This window comes from Sminthopsis crassicaudata, chromosome 2, assembly GCF_048593235.1.
Source record: "Sminthopsis crassicaudata isolate SCR6 chromosome 2, ASM4859323v1, whole genome shotgun sequence".
Classification (NCBI taxonomy): Eukaryota; Metazoa; Chordata; class Mammalia; order Dasyuromorphia; family Dasyuridae; genus Sminthopsis; species Sminthopsis crassicaudata.
In genome coordinates, this window is record NC_133618.1 from 192,410,193 (window position 1) to 192,431,677 (window position 21,485).

Genomic DNA, 21,485 nt, shown 5'->3' on the forward strand with positions numbered 1-21,485 from the left:
TTGCTCATGATTGCTGAAAGCAGAGCATCTAATTGGCTTAGTGGATAGAGATTGGTACTGGAGTCAGGAGGATAGGCAAACAATGACTGAATAAGAGGTAGAGAGCAGAGTGAGTATAAAATAGATACTTTTATTTGCATAAAATTTAAAAGTTTTGTGCAAATAAAATAAATGTACCAAAGAGCATAAGGATAGCAGAAAATTAAGGAAGAAAAAATACTTACAGTTAAGTAAGATTTCATATGTCAAATATATAAAGAATTTTGTCAAAACTATAAGTACATGAGTCATTCTCCAATTGATAAATGTTCAGTATAGGAATAGAAAGTTTTCTAATAAAAAAAATCCATTTATGCTCATATAAAACCCCCCTAAATAATTACTTATTTGAGAAATGCAAATTAAAACCACTTTAAGATATCATTTTATACCTCTCAAGTTGACTAAAATGATTGAGGGAGAAAGCATTTTATTTTTAATTTTTTTTTCTTGAAGGTTTTTATTTTCATTAGGGTGGAAGATCTATATTTTCTTTCATAACTGGACTTTTATGTAAATTTTTGCATAAATTCACATGTGTTTTTAATTGTATTTGGGAATAAGGGGAAAAACGTAGAACTCAAAAGTCTTAAAAACAAATGTAAAATAAAATTATCTTGAATGTAACTAAGGGAAGATAATTAATTGAAAATTTTAGAAAAGAACAACTTTGAGTGAATAAGAAATTTTGACAATTATAAATATCCAAATTAATCACAAGTGACATATGAAGGAAGACAGACAGTATCTGTATCCTGATAAATAAACTGATGAAGAGTAGTATATAGAGAATGATTTTATATATGCATACTTTTTTATGTTTAATTGTTACCATCTCAAAGATGGTAAAGGTTAGAAAAATAAATTTACATGATTATTTTAATATTAAAGAAGAGCAAATTGTATATAATAGATTTGTCATTTTATGCCCATATTTCTTATATATATTATGAAAATACTTATTTTATTACATAAATTAAATTATAATTATTTCATTAAAAGCTACTATGAAAATTTTAGCCTATTTCTTTGGGGTTTAATGCTATAGGAAATTATAAAACTATGAAGCCATATTTCATAAAAGTCTCAAAATTTTCCTCTTAAACAGTGACCAATTCATCTGGTAAGAGATTCAATTAAGTCCTTATATCAATTGTATCCATGAAGGCAATCTCTAATTCTCTAAACTGAAGAAATACAAATCTAGAATTTTCTTAAAGTTAGGTTCCAAATAGTCTTTTCAGAAAATGAATGAATGTGTTTATCAATAGAAGTGCAAAGAAATCCTGCACCATTAACTTAAAAGAATGACCACAACTCTTTAAAATGAATATTCTCTCCTGATGGGATCATGCTCTTCATTTACAGAATACTTTATGCCCCATTTCAGTTCTTTTCATTTTTCATTAAATGACGAAAAAGATCATGTTAAATTCTCAAGGGTATTAATAAGTAAAGAATTACTAAGGAAGGCAAAAATAGAAGATTGATTCAATGGAATGTTCATATTTTTTTTCTATTTACAGGGAATGAATCTATAGGCTCAGATGGCACAACCAAGATATAAACCATTGAATGAAAACTAGAAAACATATATAAAAGAAAATGGAGAAATTTGGAAATGACAATTGGTTGGTATTTTTTAATGGTCAAAATTAATATGCAAGATAGATAATACATTTTGATGTCTGTTCTTGAATTATAGAAATTGTGTTTTCCTTATATGTTACTCTGTTAAGACTAAATCTTGAATTTAATTTTCCATACTGGGCAGAGAAGAGGAGAAGTTTAAAATTCAATTAAGTGTAAGAGACAAATAGAAATAGAGTTCTGAGGAAGCATTAGGGAACTAAATGCATGTGTCATGATAAGATGAAAGTTAAGAAAGAAATCTCTATTACAAAGTATTTGATAACAATATCAACCGGTGTTTAGACTAGAAGGGAATTATTTAAAATAAAGAAGGTTTTATACTTGGTATTTTGTCAAAATTCATTTTCTAATCAATATCAACATTTTAATAGCATATACAACTGTAAAATTATGAAATAGTCTTTAATAAAAGTCTCAAAAGTGTTCCTCTGAGACAATGACCAATAAAATCCATTTTGCCTTATAGGAGACACAAATAAATTCCTCCTGCACACACTTATAGTGGAACCTTAGAAGAAGACTGAAAAGGCAATCTGATGTGATACTCCTTTCCTGCAAGAAGCATTTATTGTTAGTCATGTGCACTACACTGTGCTAAGATATGAAGATAAGACACAAAAGAAGAAACAATTCCTCTTCAAAAAAGGTTACAATTTCCTGGGGAGATAAAACATTTAAACACATAAGTGCATATATGAATATTTAGGAAGAACAAGATCACTATTAACTATGGGTATCATTAGTCTGAGAATTTGGAATCCCAATGAGAAAGAGCATATACAAGGAAGTTTTGTCGTGTTTTGTTTCTAGCAAATGCACTCTTTTCATGGGTATGGAACTTCTTATTCCCCAAGTAACAGCCTCATCCACTCTCAAGTATTTATTCAGAACAAGTGGCAATATAATATCTAGCAGAATGCCTTCTCTGTACATCACTGCCTTAATCTTCACATGTGAAAATACTATCCAACCTTTAATGTCCACTTAAATAACAGCTTCTTCATAAAACATTTTTTGAAACTTCTCCCCATTACAAAACATTATTACCTCTTTCTCTGATCGGTCATGGAACTTTTTTTTTGTTTGTATATGGTTATCACATTTTCTTTTGTAGTCCTTATAAATAAAGAGACTGATAGGTGTAGCTTTTCCCACTTTCTTAGACACTTCCCAGTCAACTAGCATCATTGCTCTCAGATATTTTCTACTCTGTTAAAACTATTTTCTTTAGCCCCTGAATGTTTATATTTTTTCTTAAAATAAAAGATTATTTTTTTACTTTGAATATACTAAATAGTATTGTTATACAGATATAGACTATGCAAGAAAATATCCAGAGTGCAGACTGCATACAATGAATAGGAGAAATTCAAGGACTTGGATACTATATAGAAAGGATGAGGGGCAATGTTGTTCATGCATCAGCCACATGACAATGGCAAAAAGGGCACTTCATTCATGAACTGAATATAACTGCAGTTTTAGAGTCTTGTCTGGCTCACAAATGGTCTCATTATTTTCCAGTCTATACACAGGACTTTCTCTACCATTCCTCAAAAATCTCTTTATTTTAGAAGCACATTGTAGACCTGAACACAGCTCTTATACCCATGTCCTCTTCATCTGGTTGGATGGCTCCTCCAAGAACATTCATTTCAGAAGAGCATCTAGGCTAGCCATATTGTATTCCTTTCCAGTCTGCACTCTGGATATTTTTTCTACCATGCCTCACTACCATACACCTCTTTTACACTTAACCCCCCTTTCAGTGTTCCTTTATATATTGTTTTTTTTTTCCAATTAGGATGTAAGCTTCATGAAGTCTCACCATCTTTGTTTCTGCTTCCATTAGTATGCTCAGAGCTCAGCACAATCCCATGCTCAGGTAGACACAATATGTTTGTTGATTTACTGTTAACTTACTTAAAATGTGATCTGGCTGCATAGAACTTTCTATCTATTTAAACATACCCGTTTGACGCACTGGGACTCGGTGAAGTTGTCCACTTTTCAACTCTCTTTTTGTATTATCAGTTCATATCTAACCAATATAACTGTCCTTTGTTGTGGTGGTTTCCACTCTAATAAAACATTTTTAAACATTTTTCTCAAGATAAAGAAAAGTTTACTTCTGTTAGATTTTGAATATTTGAAATAGTGTCGACTATACCGGTATGAATTGTGTAGAAGAGATGAGGACAAAAAGGAACCTGAGACTAATTACCTTAGAATTCACCATGAATCTACATTTTAAACTTCCTTTAAGTTGCATAAAGAGCAACTTCAAATAAGAAAGCATCTTGGGAGGAAATTAATGTTTGGACTTTTCTCTGCTTGGTTTTGTACACAACAACAACCTGGCATGGAGCTTTTAATTTTTTTTTCTTTTTGTTAGCTGTTTTGACCCACCAGCTATAGAAATTAGTAGTGATAAGGTTTTGAAAACCCAAATATGAGGATGAGATCAATTTAAACTGAGTTTTCAAAGACAAAGTAAAATCATTAAATTGTGTTGTAATTAAACAAATAAAAACTTAAGCCAAAACCATCAAGCTGCATTTTTTAGATAAATGAATAGCATGATGTTACTGAAACTCAGTGACAACCAGAAGGAAAATCCCAGCTGAAAATTATATTTTAATACCTGCCAAACATCAGCTGATATAAGGTATTAACTCTTTCTTTCTGAGCTTGAACAATAGCCTACATGAATACTTCCAAATAGGCTTCTTGAAAAAGTACTACACTGAGAGATAATTATGAGAAACTCAAGCACACACATACACAAACACATACACATATATACACACCCTCATCTTCAAAAGCCAGGGCGACAGAATTGTCCTTTCTTGCAACTGTAGACAAAATGTCCCCATGTATTCTAATTTAACCATTTAGGTGCCACAGTGCTTGGAATCAGAAAGACTCATTTTTATAAGTTTATATATGAACTTGGACACTTACCAACTGTGTGATCCTGGATAAACCTCCTAATCTTGTTTGCCTCAGTTCCTCATTTACAAAATGATTTTGCAAATGAAATAGCAAACTAATCCAATATCTTTACCCCCCAAAAAAATTCTCAAAATAAGGTCATAAAGAATCAGACACATATGAAACAACCAACAAATAAATATAAACTATTTGTCCTTGAGAAGAAAATTATATATTGATACTGCAGAAATTTTATGGCTTCAAAATCAACTTCAGGAAAATAAATGAGGTCTGAGGAAATAATCTCTTTATTAGCAATTTCTCATTGGTCATTTCCACATGAATGTAAAATAACTCACACAGAAGCAAAAATGAAAATTGGGATTGTAGAATCCACTGTTATCTCAGACACGGGATATCAGATGACCATCATATCTCAGTCATTCTGAAAGACATTTGAAGAAAACTTCTTAAAAGGTTTTTTTGTTTGTTTGTTTTTTGTTTTGTTTTTGTTTTTGTTTTTGTTTTTGTAGAATCTTAACTTGGAAGATTCAGTTCTTGGGATACACTGAAGTGAATGGGTCTGAATTTTTTTCTAATGTCAATAATAATAGTAGGTAGTGGTTTTAGAGTATGCAAAGAATTTTATAAATATTCATTTCTCCCAAAAAACAACTCACCTGTTCTTGTCTTCTTTTGCAGATGAGAAAACTGAGGCATACAGAATTCCATAGGTAATTATCTTCTCCTTTTCTTCTGTCTTCTTCTCTCTTCTGTCTTCCCTTTCCCTCCCCTCCCCTCTTCTTCCTTTCCCTTCACTACCGTCTCTATCCTTTTCCTGTTTTTCCCTTCCCTTCTTTCCCTTTCTTTCATTCACTTCATTTCCCTTCTTTCCTCTCTTCCATTCCTTACCCTTCCCTTCTCTTCCTTTCCTTTCCTTTCCTTCCTTTCTTCCTTTTTTTCATCCTTTCTTTCTCTTAATTTTTCTCTTATTTATTTTGTTCCTTTTTTCTTTCTTTTTCTTCTCTTTTGTTTCTTTTTCTTTTTTCTTGTTTCTTTCTTTTTCCTTTTTCCTTATATAGCTAGTTTCTTTAAACAAGCTTGAATTCAAAGCTTCCTAGCTCCAGATTTCTTTGCCAATGGAGAAAATGGGTCTGATTTGTCTTGACTATTATTTGTTAAGAGGATGTCAGTTCTAATCAGAAACCATTCTACTTTGCTTAAGATATCAACAGAATACTGCAAAAAAAATAAGTTGAGACTCAATATCTGCACACTTTGGAGCACCACTGGAGCTTGTATAGAGGCTGGCATATAGGAGAATAAAATTAATGAATGGTGACAGTCAATATCACTAAACATACAAACTCATTCATGAACAAAATATACCATGATATCTTAAATTTGGGGATTCCTTACTACTAAAAGAATGGAAGGACTGACTGAGGAAGAAGTCTAGTTAGAAGGAAGATGTATTCTGCCTGTGTAAATTGGATGTGGGAAATGCTCAGAGATAAAACTACAATATCTAACTTAACAACTTAACAAAATCAGTTGCTTTATTCAAACCGTCATATAGAGGTAGCACCCTACTCTATGTTTTTCCCAATCTAAGACTCTGCTCCTAGAATGTACTCCCTTAAGTATTAACTCCCTTATTAGATTATAAACTCCTAGAAGACAGAAACTTTCTTACTTTCATATTTGAATTCTGGTAATTGATAAATAGCAAGTAATTAATAATTTTATTGAATCATAATTAATTAAGCCAATACTATAATTATCATATGTAATAATAACTATATAGTCGTAGGGATAGTGTTCATAGAATAGAATAGCACTTGAAGGCACTTACATTTTTCCTCTTGTACTTATCAGCCATGTGACTCTGAGATAATCTCATAATTTGTCAGATAACTAACTCCCTAGTACTTATCTAATAAGCCTACAAAATACTTTTATAAAAGAGTATTCATATATTTCCAAAGTAGTCTTTCAGGTTTAATAATCTAGAATAATATTGTATGAGTCAAGTAGTTTCTATATAAATTGGTCATAATTTAGTCCTTTAAGAATGCACAGTTTTAGCAAGGTAAGTAGGACAACTATCTACTTTTCTTTCTTTCAAATAGACTTGAGATCACCTACCTCATGTGATGTGTAAATTATATGCATTATTATATTTTCATAGCATGTAAATTAATGTCAGTATTTTATATATAAGAAAAATAAGGCTAATTTCTGAAAAAATTCACATCAATATTTAGACTGCAAGGGACAAGTAAAAAATGGCACTGCCTTGGTTCTAAAGCAATACAGACTTCCTTTTTTTAATTCTTTTCAATCATTATCATGAAAATAGCATCTTCATCGAGAATTTCAAGGGAAGTAATGAAAAAAAAAATCAAATGAAGGTGGTCTAGCTGTACCTGATCTAGAACTATATTATAAAGCAGCAGTCACCAAAACCACTTGGTATTGGCTAAGAAATAGACTAGTTGATCAGTGGAATAGGTTATGTTCACAGGGCAAGATAGTGAATAAAAATAGCAATCTAGTGTTTGACAAACCCAAAGATCCCAACTTCTGGGATAAGAATTCATTATTTGACAAAAACTGCTGGGAAAATTGGAAATTAGTATGGCAGAAAATAGGCATGGACCCACATTTAACACCACATACTAAGATAAGATCAAAATGGGTCCAAGATTTAGGTATAAAGAACGAAATCATAAATAAATTAGAGGAATATAGGATAGTTTACCTCTCAGACTTGTGGAGGAGGAAGAAAATTGTGACCAAAGGAGAACTAGAGATCGTTATTGATCACAAAATAGAAATTTTTTTTTACATCAAATTAAAAAGCTTTTGCACAAACAAAACTAATGCAAACTAGATTAGAAGGGAAGTAACAAATTGGGAAAACATTTTTACAGTTAAAGATTCTGATAAAGGCCTCATCTCTAAAATATACAGAGAATTGACTTTAATTAATGAGAAATCAAGCCATTCTCCAATTGATAAATGGTCAAAGGATATGAACAGACAATTTTCAGATGATGAAATTGCAACTATTTCCACTCATATGAAAGAGTGTTCCAAATCACTATTGATCAGAGAAATGCAAATTAAGATAACTCTGAGATAGCACTACACACCGTCAGATTGGCTAAGATGACAGGAACAAATAATGAAGAATGTTGGAGGGGTCTGCACATATATATTGTACCTAGGATACACTATAAGATATTTAATATATATGGGAATGCCTGCCATCTAGGGGAGGGGGTGGAGGGAAGGGGGGGAAAATTCAGAACAGAAGGGAGTACAAGGGATAATGTTGTAAAAAAAAATTACCTATGCATATGTACTGTCAAAAAAAGTTATAACTATAAAATTAATAAAAAAGAAAAAAAAAGAAAATAGCATCTTCCATTTGTTGAGAATTTAAAGATTTTAAAGGATTTTATACAAAATATCTCATTGAATTCTCCTAAATCCCTTATAAACCATTATGAAAGGTACCAGGATGTTGTGAACAAAAAACTAGGCTCTGAACCAAGATGACCTAAGCTGAAGCCATACCTCTGATATACTAGCTAAATAAAAATAGAAAATTCATCTAACTTGCAAATAATATTACACAACTCTTTAAAATTATAATTTTCAAGGAATCTATAAAGTACGTTGGCGATGGGGAGTGTCCTCAGCCAGAAATGTATTACATCAATGAAATCACAGACCCAAACCCTGTCCTTTGCAGTCCTGATCGGTAAGCAAAATTATGCCCATTTATAACTAGAAAACCAAGGATAAAAAAGCCCGCCTATGATCATATACAACTAATAACTGTCCAAGACCAGATTTGAATATAAACATTCCTGATTCTAAATTCAGTGCTATGTTCATTGTGCCATGCTACCTATCCCTCTGGATCTATATTTAGTTAACAAAATTTAGTAATCATATTTAAATACTGAACTAGTCTAAAACATTACGATGAATATTAACAAGTAATGAATAATAATAAAGTAAATGAAATGTGAGAAAAATAAGAACATTCATTTTGTAGTGAAGTTAACAATTAGAGAAATTTTTGTTGAAAGATTATGCAAAAGATAAATCAAAGGTTTTCTTTATTATGAAGTATAATGATAAACTGCCATATATTCAAGAATCCTAAAATAGATGTTCTATTAGTTAACATGACCCAGTGCTCTTTTTTTTTCTTTTTTGTGATAAGAATTGAAAAATATCTCCATTAAGTAATCATTGCAACTTTGACAGGCATACTTTTATATAATTCACCCACATTATGAATTATTTATTTATTTATTTATTTCAGTGACATCAATAGCAATTCTAGTTTTTCTTGGGTATTGCATAGTAGAAAAGAAATCATATCCAAATCAGCTCAGTATTGTAGAAGTCTAACTGAATATATGAACACATTAATGAACATTTAAACAGTATAATACCTTCAACATTGTTAGTATATACCAATCAGTACAAACATTGAAGCTTCTGTGTCATACATACTTCTTAAACTCTTTTGACAGACTTCATTAGTCAGAATTACATCATGATGAATGTTTTATGATACCATAACATCAACACTGATCTTATAACTAGAAGTGCAGGGTTTGAGAACTACTCACCCTACTAATTGTGAAATCCTGAGCAAGTGACTTAAACTCCCAGAGTCCCAATATCCTCATGTCTGCAATAGACATAATAATAATTTCACTGCATAAATCTCTTTTAGAAAGCATAAAAAGAGGGAGAGCGCCAAGAATGACCATGTCTGTGCTGTAGAGAACTTCTTGCTGAGGGAACTATTACTACTAATGTAAGTTATCTCCTTTTCTTGCACTTATATTCTTAGAGAATTGACTAAAACAATGAGAAGCTTACTTATTTGTTTAGGGTCACTCTAGCCCATATCTTATGAAATCTACATAATTCTTTATGATTGAATCCTTTGTCCCTTGTTAAATGACTCTCTCCATCTACTTCCTGAATGCTTATTCATTCCTACTGAATGTAGTTGTAGAAAGTCACAGAGTTCTGATTGTTACATAACAAATTCATGTTATCTAATTTCAGCTGGGTCTTTAATGTAACATTGATTGTCAAATGCACACCTTGATTAATCAATCCATAAAATATGTGTTAAATCCCTACTGTGTATCAGACATTGGAAAAAGACATAAACACTGCAACAATTCTATTCATGAGGAGATTTTACACTAGTGAGAAAGACAAGAACTAGTAAGAGTACAAATAACATAAATAAAATATATACTAATTATAATGGGATAAAATATATGTAATATATTAAATATTATAAATATATGATATTACATTAATTAAAAACAATTATTTAAGTAGTTCTTACTATGTGTCATTTACTGTACAAAGCCTTTTTACAAATATACTTCATTGAGTCAGATAGGTTAAATCATTTCTCCAAGGTCATTTCTCCAAGGTCACACTAATAAATATCTGAAGCTGGATTTCAGTTTATGTCTGAACTCATAATTGAACACCAAATACATAATTTTGATTATATTAAGTTAAAAAGTTTTTGATACAAATAAAATTAATGCAGTCAAGATTAGAAGGGAAACAATAAATTGGGAAAACATTTTTACATTTAAACATTCTGATAAAAGGCTCATTTCTAAAAAAAAAAAAAAAAACAACAACACAGAATTGCTTCCAATTTTTAAGAATTCAAACTATTCTCCAATTGATGGTCAACAGATATGAACAGGCAATTTTCACAAAAAGAAATTGAAACCATTTCTTGTCATAGCAAAGTTGTTCTAAATCACTATTGATCAGAGAAATATAAATTAAGACAACTCTGAAATACCATCTTACACCTCTCAGATTGGCTAAATATACAGGAAAAGATAATGACAAATGTTGGAGGGGATGTGGAAAAACTGGGACACTAATACACTGGAATTGTGAACGAAGCCAGCCATTCTAAAGAATAATTTGAAACTACTCTCAAAAGATTATCAAACTATGTATATCCTTTGATCCAGCAATGTTTCTACTGACCTTATTTTCCAAAGAGATTTTAAAGGAGAGAAAGGGACCCACATGTACAAAAAATGTTTGTGGCAAGAAACTGGAAACTGAATGGATGCCCATCAGTTGGAGAATGGCTGAATAAGTTATGGTATATGAATGTTATGGAATATTATTGTTCTATAAGAAACTATCAGCAGGATGATTTTAGTGAACGAGTGAAGCAGGATATCATTGCACATGACAATGGCAAAATTGTTTGATAATCAATTCTGATGGATGTGGCTCTTCTCAACAATGAGATGATTCAAGCCAGTTCCAACAATCTTGTGATGTGCACCTGGAAAGAGGACTGTGAGAACTTATTGTGCATCACAACAAAGTATTTTCACGGCTTTTGTTGTTGTTTGCTTGAATTTTATTTTCTTTCTCATTTGGTTCCTTTTTGATCTGATTCTTCTTGTGCAGCAAAATAATTTTATAAATGCATATGCCTATTTTGGATTTACATATATTTTATCATATTTCACATATATTGGATTACTTGACATCTAGGAGAGGAGATAGGGGAAGGGAGTGAAACTGGAATACAATGTTTTGCAAAGGTTAATGGTGAAAAATTATCTTTGCATATGTTTTAAAAAGAAAAAGCTTCAAGGAGAAAAAAAAAGAATACCTTGGGGGAAAAGCTTTTTTTTTTTCTTTTTTTCCAATTGGTTTGCTTTCTTTTCATAATTTTCTCCATTTGTTTTCCTTTGTTTCTAATTTTTTCCTCATTTTCTAATATGTGAGCTGTTAAGTTTTCCCAAGATTACTTTTTGGGTTGTGACCATTTAATGTTACTTTTTGTGTAGGAATATTTTTTCTTAACCTCACCATCTTCCTCTGAATATGAACCCAGATCTTCTTTTATTAAAGTACCTATTAATAATCAAGTTCTTTTTTCTTTTGAGGGTCTGAACAAAGTCTCTAGCAATGTAAGTGAAGAGTATCACATATGAGAAATACTACAAATACTACAAATATAGACCAGACAAGATTTAGCAAATTATTGGATCATGGGATACTAAGAGCAAATGTTGAAGTACAATTGAAGGGCTAGGACAGCACACTGAAAAATATTCAAAGTAAATGAGTGTTATAGAAATAGTGATACAGAAAATTAGATTTAAAATAATCAGACTAGATAAACCAAGAAAAATTAATGTCATGCAAACTTCGAAAGGAGCATTGCCAAAGGCAGCAGATAGCCCCAGAAACATTATATCTGAGTGAATATCAACTTTCATATTTAAAATATAATTGCTTATTTTGAGTAGAGTGTTTATTGAGTACTGAGGTGAGAAATCAGATTACAAATGGTTGAGTGAGGAGGAAGGGAAAAACAGGAAACTTTTTCATAAGAGTTTGAAAATGGACTGAAAGAAACAGCATGTATCTCATTAACCACAGTTGTTTTGTTGAGCTTCAGTCTTGTTTCACCAAATGTGTACTAGACACAGCTAAGGACATTGATCAGGTTTCAACCCAGGCCTCCTAGACTTCAAGTCTTACATCAAGCTTTTGTGCCAGGTAATCTCTGGGAGGAAATGTTTTTTATACTTACAAAATGTTTATTCTCTACATAGTACAACTTTGTACTATTATCACAATTTTGCCAGTCTTGCTTGTTTATAAATCAGTACTCAGACAATAAGGGGCAATTAGAGGCAAGAACAGCTAAGCTGCAGAATACAGAAAGTGTCAGGCCTGAACCATTTTTATGAGTTCAAATCTGACTTTGGAAACTTCTTAGTTATGTGACCCTGGGAAAGCCTCTTAAACCTGTTTGTCATGTTTCCTTATATGTAAAATGAGCTGGAGAAAGAAAAGACAAACCACTGCAATATCTCTGCCAAAGAAAAAACTCAAATGAAACACAGGAACTGGACAAGACTGACTCAACAATAACCCCTACAATATTTACATACATCACAAAAACAATTATAAAAACCTAATTTCTGATATGAAAGACCTAGGAAAAGAAATTAAATTAAAAACAAACAAACAAACAAACAAAAAACAAATGAAATGAGAGCAGAACTCTCTTGGCATCATTATCATCTGATGGTTGGAAATGTTTTTATTGTTAAAATCTTAGGAAAATTTTTGTTTACATTTTTAAAATTATTCAGCTCATTGATATCAAACATCTTTCATTTAGGGTCGCCATAATTTAGCTACTTCCAAGAACTTAATAAAACATCTTAATTCAAGACCACTCTGAGATACCACTACACACCTGTCAGATTGGCTAAGATGACAGGAACAAATAATGATAAATGTTGGAGGGGATGTGGGGAAATTGGGACACTAATACATTGCTGGTGGAGTTGCGAAAGAATCCAGCCATTCTGGAGAGCAATCTGGAATTATGCCCCAAAAGTTATCAAACTGTGCATACCCTTTGACCCAGCGGCGCTACTACTGGGATTATATCCCAAAGAAATACTAAAGAGCGGAAAGAGACATATATGTGCCAAAATGTTTGTGGCAGCGCTTTTTGTTGTAGCTAGAAACTGGAAGATGAATGGATGTCCATCAGTTGGAGAATGGTTGGGTAAATTGTGGTATATGAAGATTATGGAATATTATTGCTCTGTAAGAAATGACCAGCAGGAGGAATACAGAGAGGCCTGGAGAGACTTAAATCAACTGATGCTGAGTGAAATGAGCAGAACCAGAAGATCACTGTACACTTCAACAACAATACTGTATGAGGATGTATTCTGATGGAAGTGGAAATCTTCAACATAAAGAAGATCCAACTCACTTCCAGTTGATCAATGATGGACAGAGGTAGCTACACCCAGAGAAGAAACACTGGGAAGTGAATGTAAATTGTTAGCACTAATATCTGTCTGCCCAGGTTGCATGTACCTTCGGAATCTAATGTTTATTGTGCAACAAGAAAATGATATTCACACACATGTATTGTACCTAGACTATATTGTAACACATGTAAAATGTATGGGATTGCCTATCGTCGGGGGGAGGGAATAGAGGGAGGGGGGGTAATTTGGAAAAATGAATACAAGGGATAATATTATAAATATATATATATAATAAAAAACATCTTAATTTATTTATTAATATTAATTTATTAATATTCCTCCATGTATAGATATAGATATATATGTATAGCTTTCTTTATTTATTGAGTAGTTTATTTGTTTATTCACAGTGATGAGAACAAATACATTTACACTTGGAAATCTCTTTTTACAAGTTTTCTCAGCCAAAGCTCACCAGGCAGCCTTCACTCTGTACAAAGTAACATCAATATTGTAAGATGATCACCTCTTAATGACTTAGCTACTCTCAAAATACAATGATCTAAGGTAACTGTGAAGAATTTATGATGAAAACAGCTATCCATTACCAGGGAAATAATTTATTATGTCTGAATACAGATTGAAGCATGCTTTTTAAAAAATTTTCTTTGTTGTCCTTGAAGTTTTTCTTTTCTTTTTCTTTGGGGGGAGGGAGTGTATTTCTTTCACAATAACTATTATGGAAATGTTTTCCATCATGACACAAATATAACCTATTTTGAATGCTTGATTTCAAAATAAGGGAAAAAGGAAGGGAAGAGAGGAGAGAATTGGGAATTCAAAATTTTTAAATATATGTTAAAGCTGTTCTTACATAGGAAATAAAAACATAGTAACTTTTTTTCAAAAGGAAACAAAAAAGAAGAAAACCAAATAATCAGTATCAAAATCAAAATTTACTAACAATGAAGAGGAAATTAAAGGAATAATTGGGAGATATTTTGCCCAATGGTATGCCAAAAATCTATCAATCTAAATGGATGAATACTTATGAAAATATTAGTTGCCCAGAGTTGTAGTAGAGGAAACAAAATATTTAAATAACTACTTTTTAAAGCTGAACTTCTGAAGGAAAAATCATTTTTTCAAGAATATTGTTTGTGGTGGCAAGGAATTGAAAATTTATGGAATGCCCAACAATTGGAGAATAGATGGACAAATGGGGGTATATCGATGTAATGGAAAGATTTACATGAAGTGATGCTGTGAGCAGAATCAGGAGAACATAGTACAAAGTAACCACCACATTATGGGATGATCAACTCTGACTGACTTAGTTCTTCTTTAATGAACAAAGGCAATTCCAAAAGACTCATGATGGGAAATGAAATATATATCCAGAGAAAGAATTACAGTGTCTGAATACAGATCAAAGCATACTGTTTTCATTTTTTTTCATGACTTTTCCCTTTCACTTTGTTTCTTTTTTCTCAGGAGTAATATGGAAATATATTTACATGATGGCACATGAATATTTCATTGTCATACCTTTTGTCATGTTTGCTTGTCATCTTTAGGGGCTGGAAGTGAGGGAAGGACAAAATATTTATAATTCAAAATTTTTAAAAAAATTAATCTTAAAATTATATTCATATGTAATTGGGAAAAATAAAACATTACTTTAAAAAGAATGAAAGGGAATTTATGAGATGGACCCAAAAGCCAGGAATCTATTTCAAGAATGTCATAGAGAGGTATGCTTCTAGAAGTTAGTCCATTAGAATGATAAGTAAAAATAAATTAACAAAAATAGAGAAAAATACATGCATCTGAATCCCACCTATGACATTTCTTAATTGTATAACCTTAGGAAGTTCTCTAAGTCTCAGTTACTTTATCACTGAACTGGAAATAATATTTGGAGTACTCAACTTCACTGGTTTTGTGGATATCGTTACGGATATCAAACTGTGTATTGTATATAGAATACTTTACAAACCTTTAAACACCATAAAATGCCAAACTTTAAGAAGCACACATTTTTTCCTTTATTATGTACTACACATTCCAACTCAATTGTTGAATATGATGATGCTCAAAAGGAAGGTTACAGCCCCATGACTCTCCCTTTCTTTTATGAATGTTTTTCCAAAACAACTCTTTTGAAAAGTATTATTGCCTTTCTTTCATGTATTCCGGGAATTCTAGAATTCTCTGCCTTCTCCCACTCTCAAATAGCTGCTTTGGGTAAATGTGTAATATACATACTGCTATAGTTGTAATGTAAGCTAGATATCTTTTACAATTCATATTTCTCCAGATACTTGTTCTTAACACTGAATGGAAGATAAGAAAGAGAAGGAGGAAGTGTTGTGTGTGTGCTTGTATTTGTGTGTGTATGTGAGAAAGAGAAAAACTGACAGAGAGAGTTATGATATTACCATCAGGAATTTTCCTTAATGTAGCTAGTTGTATTCCAGTGATCCATAAATCTATAATGCTTTCCATCCAACTAAACTTTTCTATTGGAATAACTTTCTCATTAGGCAAATAAAATGATAATTTAGATTTTAAGATGTGACTGTACATGTGGGACCAATGCCTGTGGCTCAGTATCTTTGGGTAAACAAAACTGAATCTAAATTCAAAACTTTTAGAGTTTTCAAATTATCATTTTATGGAGGAAAAATTTTACTTTTTTTTGTAAGCATCTTGGGTCATTTACTTACATTTGAAGTGAACATAAAATAAACTATGTCTTGCTGGCTCAATAAAAATAGTAAAAGACAAAATATCTCTGAATTGGATAGATCCACAGAGGCTATTTAGTCCAAAGTCTACCTGGCTGAGAGACCCCTCTTCAATATATTTGGCAAGTTACAATCCAGGATTTGATGAAATACAATTATTGAGAAGAAAGTCACTACCTCTAGAGGCAGCCAGTTCCAGTTTTGTATAGCTCTTAATTTCAGGAAGGGATTTTTGTTGTTGTTTTCTCTTTACATCAACTTGAAACCTACTCTGCAAATTACATCTCTTGCTGCCCACTGGGACTAAGCAAAGCAAATCTGATTTCTCTTTCCATTAAGAACTCTTGGAAAATTTGAAGACAATTATTATACTCCATCCTTAATTTTCTCTTTTGTAATGTAAAAACCCGTAACATCTTTAACCTATCATGCTATGTCATAATGCTAAGTCCCTTCATTATCCTAGTTATTTTCCTCTCAACATCCTCTAAATTTTAATTTTCCTGCTTAAAATCTACATTTCCATTCTAAATGTATCTCCCCAAACTGATCATAAGAATGCATTTGTGTTCTAAAGTATTAGGAAGAGTATAATCATATCATAATTCATGTTCTTCTGGAAACAGTGGATGTCCATCACTGAATGGGCAATAATGGGCTAAATAAGTTATGGTATATTAATGTAATTAAATAATATTATTGTTCTATAAGAAATGATTAGCAAGATTAATTCAGAAAGTCCTGAGGAGGCTTACATGAATTGATTCTAAGTGAAGTGAATGGAACCAAAAGAACAATATTCACAGTAATAACAAGATTATGTGATGATCAATAATAATGCACTTAGCTCTTTTCATCAATGAGGTGATTCAGGCCCATTCCAATAGACTTGCAATGGAGAGAGCTATCTGTACTCTGAGAGAGGACTGTGGGGACTAAATGTGAATCACAACATGATATTTTCACCTTTGTTGTTGTTTGCTTGCTTTTTTTCTTTCCCATTTCTTTCCTTTTTTGATCTACTTTTTCTTGTGCAGTATGACAAATATGGAAATATGTTTAGAAGAATTGCATATGTTTAACCTATATTGAATTTCTTGCTGTCTAAGAGAGTGGGGAGATGTGGAGGAGGGAGAAAAATTTGAAATACAAGATTTTGCAGGGGTGAATATTGAAAACCAATTTTATATGTATTTCAAAATAAATGAATAAATAGAATAAAAAAACTATTATATAAAAAACAATTTCCATGTTTTAAATACAATTTCTTTTCTAACATGGCCTAAAAATACATCAGATTTTTTGGCTGCTTTACTTTATTTCAAACTCTCATTTAACTTGTGGTTCTTTAATATCTCCAGATCTTTTTCAAAGAAGTGAATTTTTCCAATTCCATATAAAAATGTTTGAGGTAAAAAAGAAAGAGCATTTAGATTTTCTGTCAAAAGAACTGGTCTCAAATCTTGACTCTGACAATAACTTCCTGTGAGACTTTTGCACATCATTTAACTGCTTGTTCTCTGACTCATTTGTCAAATGAAGATATTGTAACAAATATTGGTTATTTCCATTTTTAAATCTGTTATTTTGTGTAATTTTGATTGTGCATTTTTGATGCTTATCATAATTAAATGTCATTGTATTATATTGCATACAATGTTCTTTGTGATTCAGAGATTTTAGTTATGTCCAAAGTTTGTGACTCCATTTGGGCAAGAACACTGAAATGATTTCCTTTTTACTTCTCACCTCATTTTACAGATGAGGAAATTGAGGCAAATGGGATTAAGTTACCAAGAATCACATAGTATCTGAGGCTAAATTTGAACTCAGGCTTTCCTGACTGCAGGTCTAATATTCAATTCACTGTGCTATGTAGCAACACAATATTCCTTTTTTGTTTTTGTTTGCCTTGTGATTACTTATTTTATATGTTATAAAATTTGAAATCATACTACAAACTCTTCTTGAAAATTCTCATTATGATTAATAATTTGTTTCTTTCCTTCTTTTCAGGGTGGTGGTGAATTTAACAATGTTAAAGATAGCTTTGCATGCATTTGCACTAACTATTCTTGGGTTTATTTTTTCATGTACAAATAGTAGGTTTAAAATTTCTCAAAGTTCATTTTCAACCTAAGATTTCTGTCTTCTAGCAGATATAAAACATAGCTCATGTTGTTTTTCAATTATGTCTGTCTTCCTGATCTCATTTGAGGTTTTCTTGGCAAAACCACTCAGTGGATTGCCATTTCCTTCTCCAGCTAATTTGCCAGATGAAGAAACTAAGGCAAATAAGGTTAAGTGACTTTTCATGGGTTACATAGCTAGAATGCATCAGAAGTCATACTTGAACTCAGAGAAATGAATTTTCTTGACTACAGGCTGAGCAAGTTTATCCACTGGACCTCCTAGTTGTCCCCTAAATAATTTGCAACTTAACTAACCAAGTGTGAATATTATAAGGTTTCTATTTTCAGGTGCACTAGCAAGTTTTATAAATAATCTTCAGTGGAAACCTTAAAACTTCAGGATAAAGAACCACAGGCAACACAAGTATGAGTGGACACACATAAACATCATTTACACTTTGTCCATTTTCAACTAGAATTTTGAGGCTCCTACAAAGTAATCCTTCTTAATTTTACATTTAAAAAAGTTTGCACCCATTCAATATGAGCTCCTTCTTTTCCATTCTCTTCATTTCATATACTTCATCCCTACCATCTCCTTTTTGCTGATGTTTCTGACAAAGAACCTACCTTTTTTTGATGTGATCTCATCCCCTTTAAACTTCTATAAGCAAGTTACATGCTCTATCATTGCAAATCCTTATTGAATCCTTAGCTTCTTCAAATTTATGGTTCTTTCCATATTGTCATTAAATATGCACAAATCTATCTCATACTTAAAATGCATACTCACATGTTCATGTGCACACATACACACACAGTCCTAATTTCTCTTCAAGTTACCACATATATTTCTCTTTCTATTTTGAGCCAAACTCCTGGCCAAAGCTCTATCTACTTGATGCATCATTTTCTCTCTCATCCATCTTTAATCTTTTGTAATATGTTTTCTGACCTCATCATGCAACTGAAATTGCTCTCCAAAATTATCAATGATCTTTAATTGCTGAATCTGATATCCTTTTTATCAGCTTTAATTTTCCTTGACCTATCTCCTGCAATTGATAATTTGACTCCTTTCATTCTGACAACTCTCTCTTCCTATAACAAACAGGATTAGACAAGATCAACCCATCACACACACACACACACATACACACACACACACACACACATATTTAAACAAGATGTTAACTCAGTGGAATTGAAAAGACAATGGTTAACTAGTTTAGCATGGTGATTAATTCTCTAGTTCAGTATGACTGAATTAATATTACAACAAATAATGGTTCCCTAGTGATAAAATGATTGGCTTATACTCAGTATGATGAATGAACTCCAGGACTCAGGGAGACTTCAAGACAGAGACCTTCATGGTGGTCCTCCTGTCTCCTCTACAGAAACCAAGACACATTGAGGAGGATCTCCAGAAAGCTAGCCCGGAGCCCAGGCAAGGAGACAAGACTGTGAAGGAGACAATAAAGGTTTTTGGACTTATCTCTGGCTATTCTTGTGGTGATTACTCTGCTGAAATGAAGGCTGGGCCCAAGACCTACAGAAAACCACCCCCACCCCCACCCAAAGTGACTCAGTGCATTCTCAGAGCCTCAGAGCGCAGATGCAGAGCAGCCATCGCTGTCCTGTTAGTGGCTCTCTGCTGCCCTACCCCCAGTTTGTAGAGGAAGCCCATTAACACCATCCAGCCCCATCCTCCCAAAAAACAGACCAATTATTTCTCTTGTCAATTTGTTTTCTTCAATACCCGCTCTGACAAAATGAACAAAAAATTCAAAATGGCTCTAACCATTGACAGCATCTGTATGGAGAGAGAGCAGACTTCAAATACTGAGGAGACTAAAAACAGACTGTCCCCAGAGGAATCCCCTAAGGGGGATATGAGCTGCTCCTCAAGACAAAAGAACCTCATAGAGGAAATCAAAAAGGCTCTCACAAGAGAGGTAGAAGAGAAATTGGAAAAGGAAAGGGAAGCTTGGAAAGAGAGCCTGGAGAAGTTATCCAGAGTGGATAAAGAGATCAAATCATTGAGAAATAAAATTAGTGAATTAGAAAAGGCAAACAACTCCAAGGAAAACAGGATTAGTGAATTGGAAAAGATAAACAACTCCAAGGAAAACAGGATTAATGAGCTGGATAAAGAAATCAGCTCTCTAAAAAATAAAATGGAAAAAAAATTCCATAGAAGAAAAAAAACTCACTTAAAAACACAATTGGACAATGAAAAAAAGATATTTTAAAAAGTGAGTGAAGACATGTAAAATGTATGGTATTGCCTGTCATCGGGGGGAGGGAATAGAGGGAGGGGGGGTAATTTGGAAAAATGAATACAAGGGATAATATTATAAAATATATATATATATATATATATATATATAATAAAAAAAATATTACATCATTATTATGAGGAAAAAAAAAAGTGAGTGAAGAAAATACATCACTGAAAATTAGACTCGAACAAGTACAAATGAATGACTCAAGGAGAAACCAAGAGGTAGTCAAGCAAAACCAGAGAAATGAAACAATTGAAAAGAATGTCAAGTACCTAATTAGAAAGACAACAGACCTGGAAAACAGATCCAGGAGAGACAATTTGAAAATAATTGGACTCCCTGAAAAATGTGAGGAAAAAAAAGAGCTTGGATAATATTTTTCGAGGAAATTATCAAAGAGAATTATCTAGATGTTTTGGAAACAGAGGGTAAAATAGACATTGAAAAAATTCATTGATCACCTATTGAAAGGGACCCTAAAATCAAAACACCAAGAAATATAGTGGCCAAGTTCAAGAACCATCAGACAAAGGAAAAAATATTGGAAGCTACTAGAAAAAATCAATTCAGATATGGAGGAGTCACAATAAGGATAACCCAGGATTTAGCAGCGTATACCTTAAAAGAACGAAGAGCCTGGAATATAATATTCCAAAAGGCTAAGGAATTTGGTATGCAGCCAAGAATAACTTACCCAGAAAGAATGAGCATAGTTTTCTAGGGAAGAAGATGGACATTTAACGAAATAAATGAATTCCATCTATTCTTGATGAAAAAACCAGACTTACATAAAATGTTTGATCTTCAAATACAGAACTTGAGAGATTTCTAAAA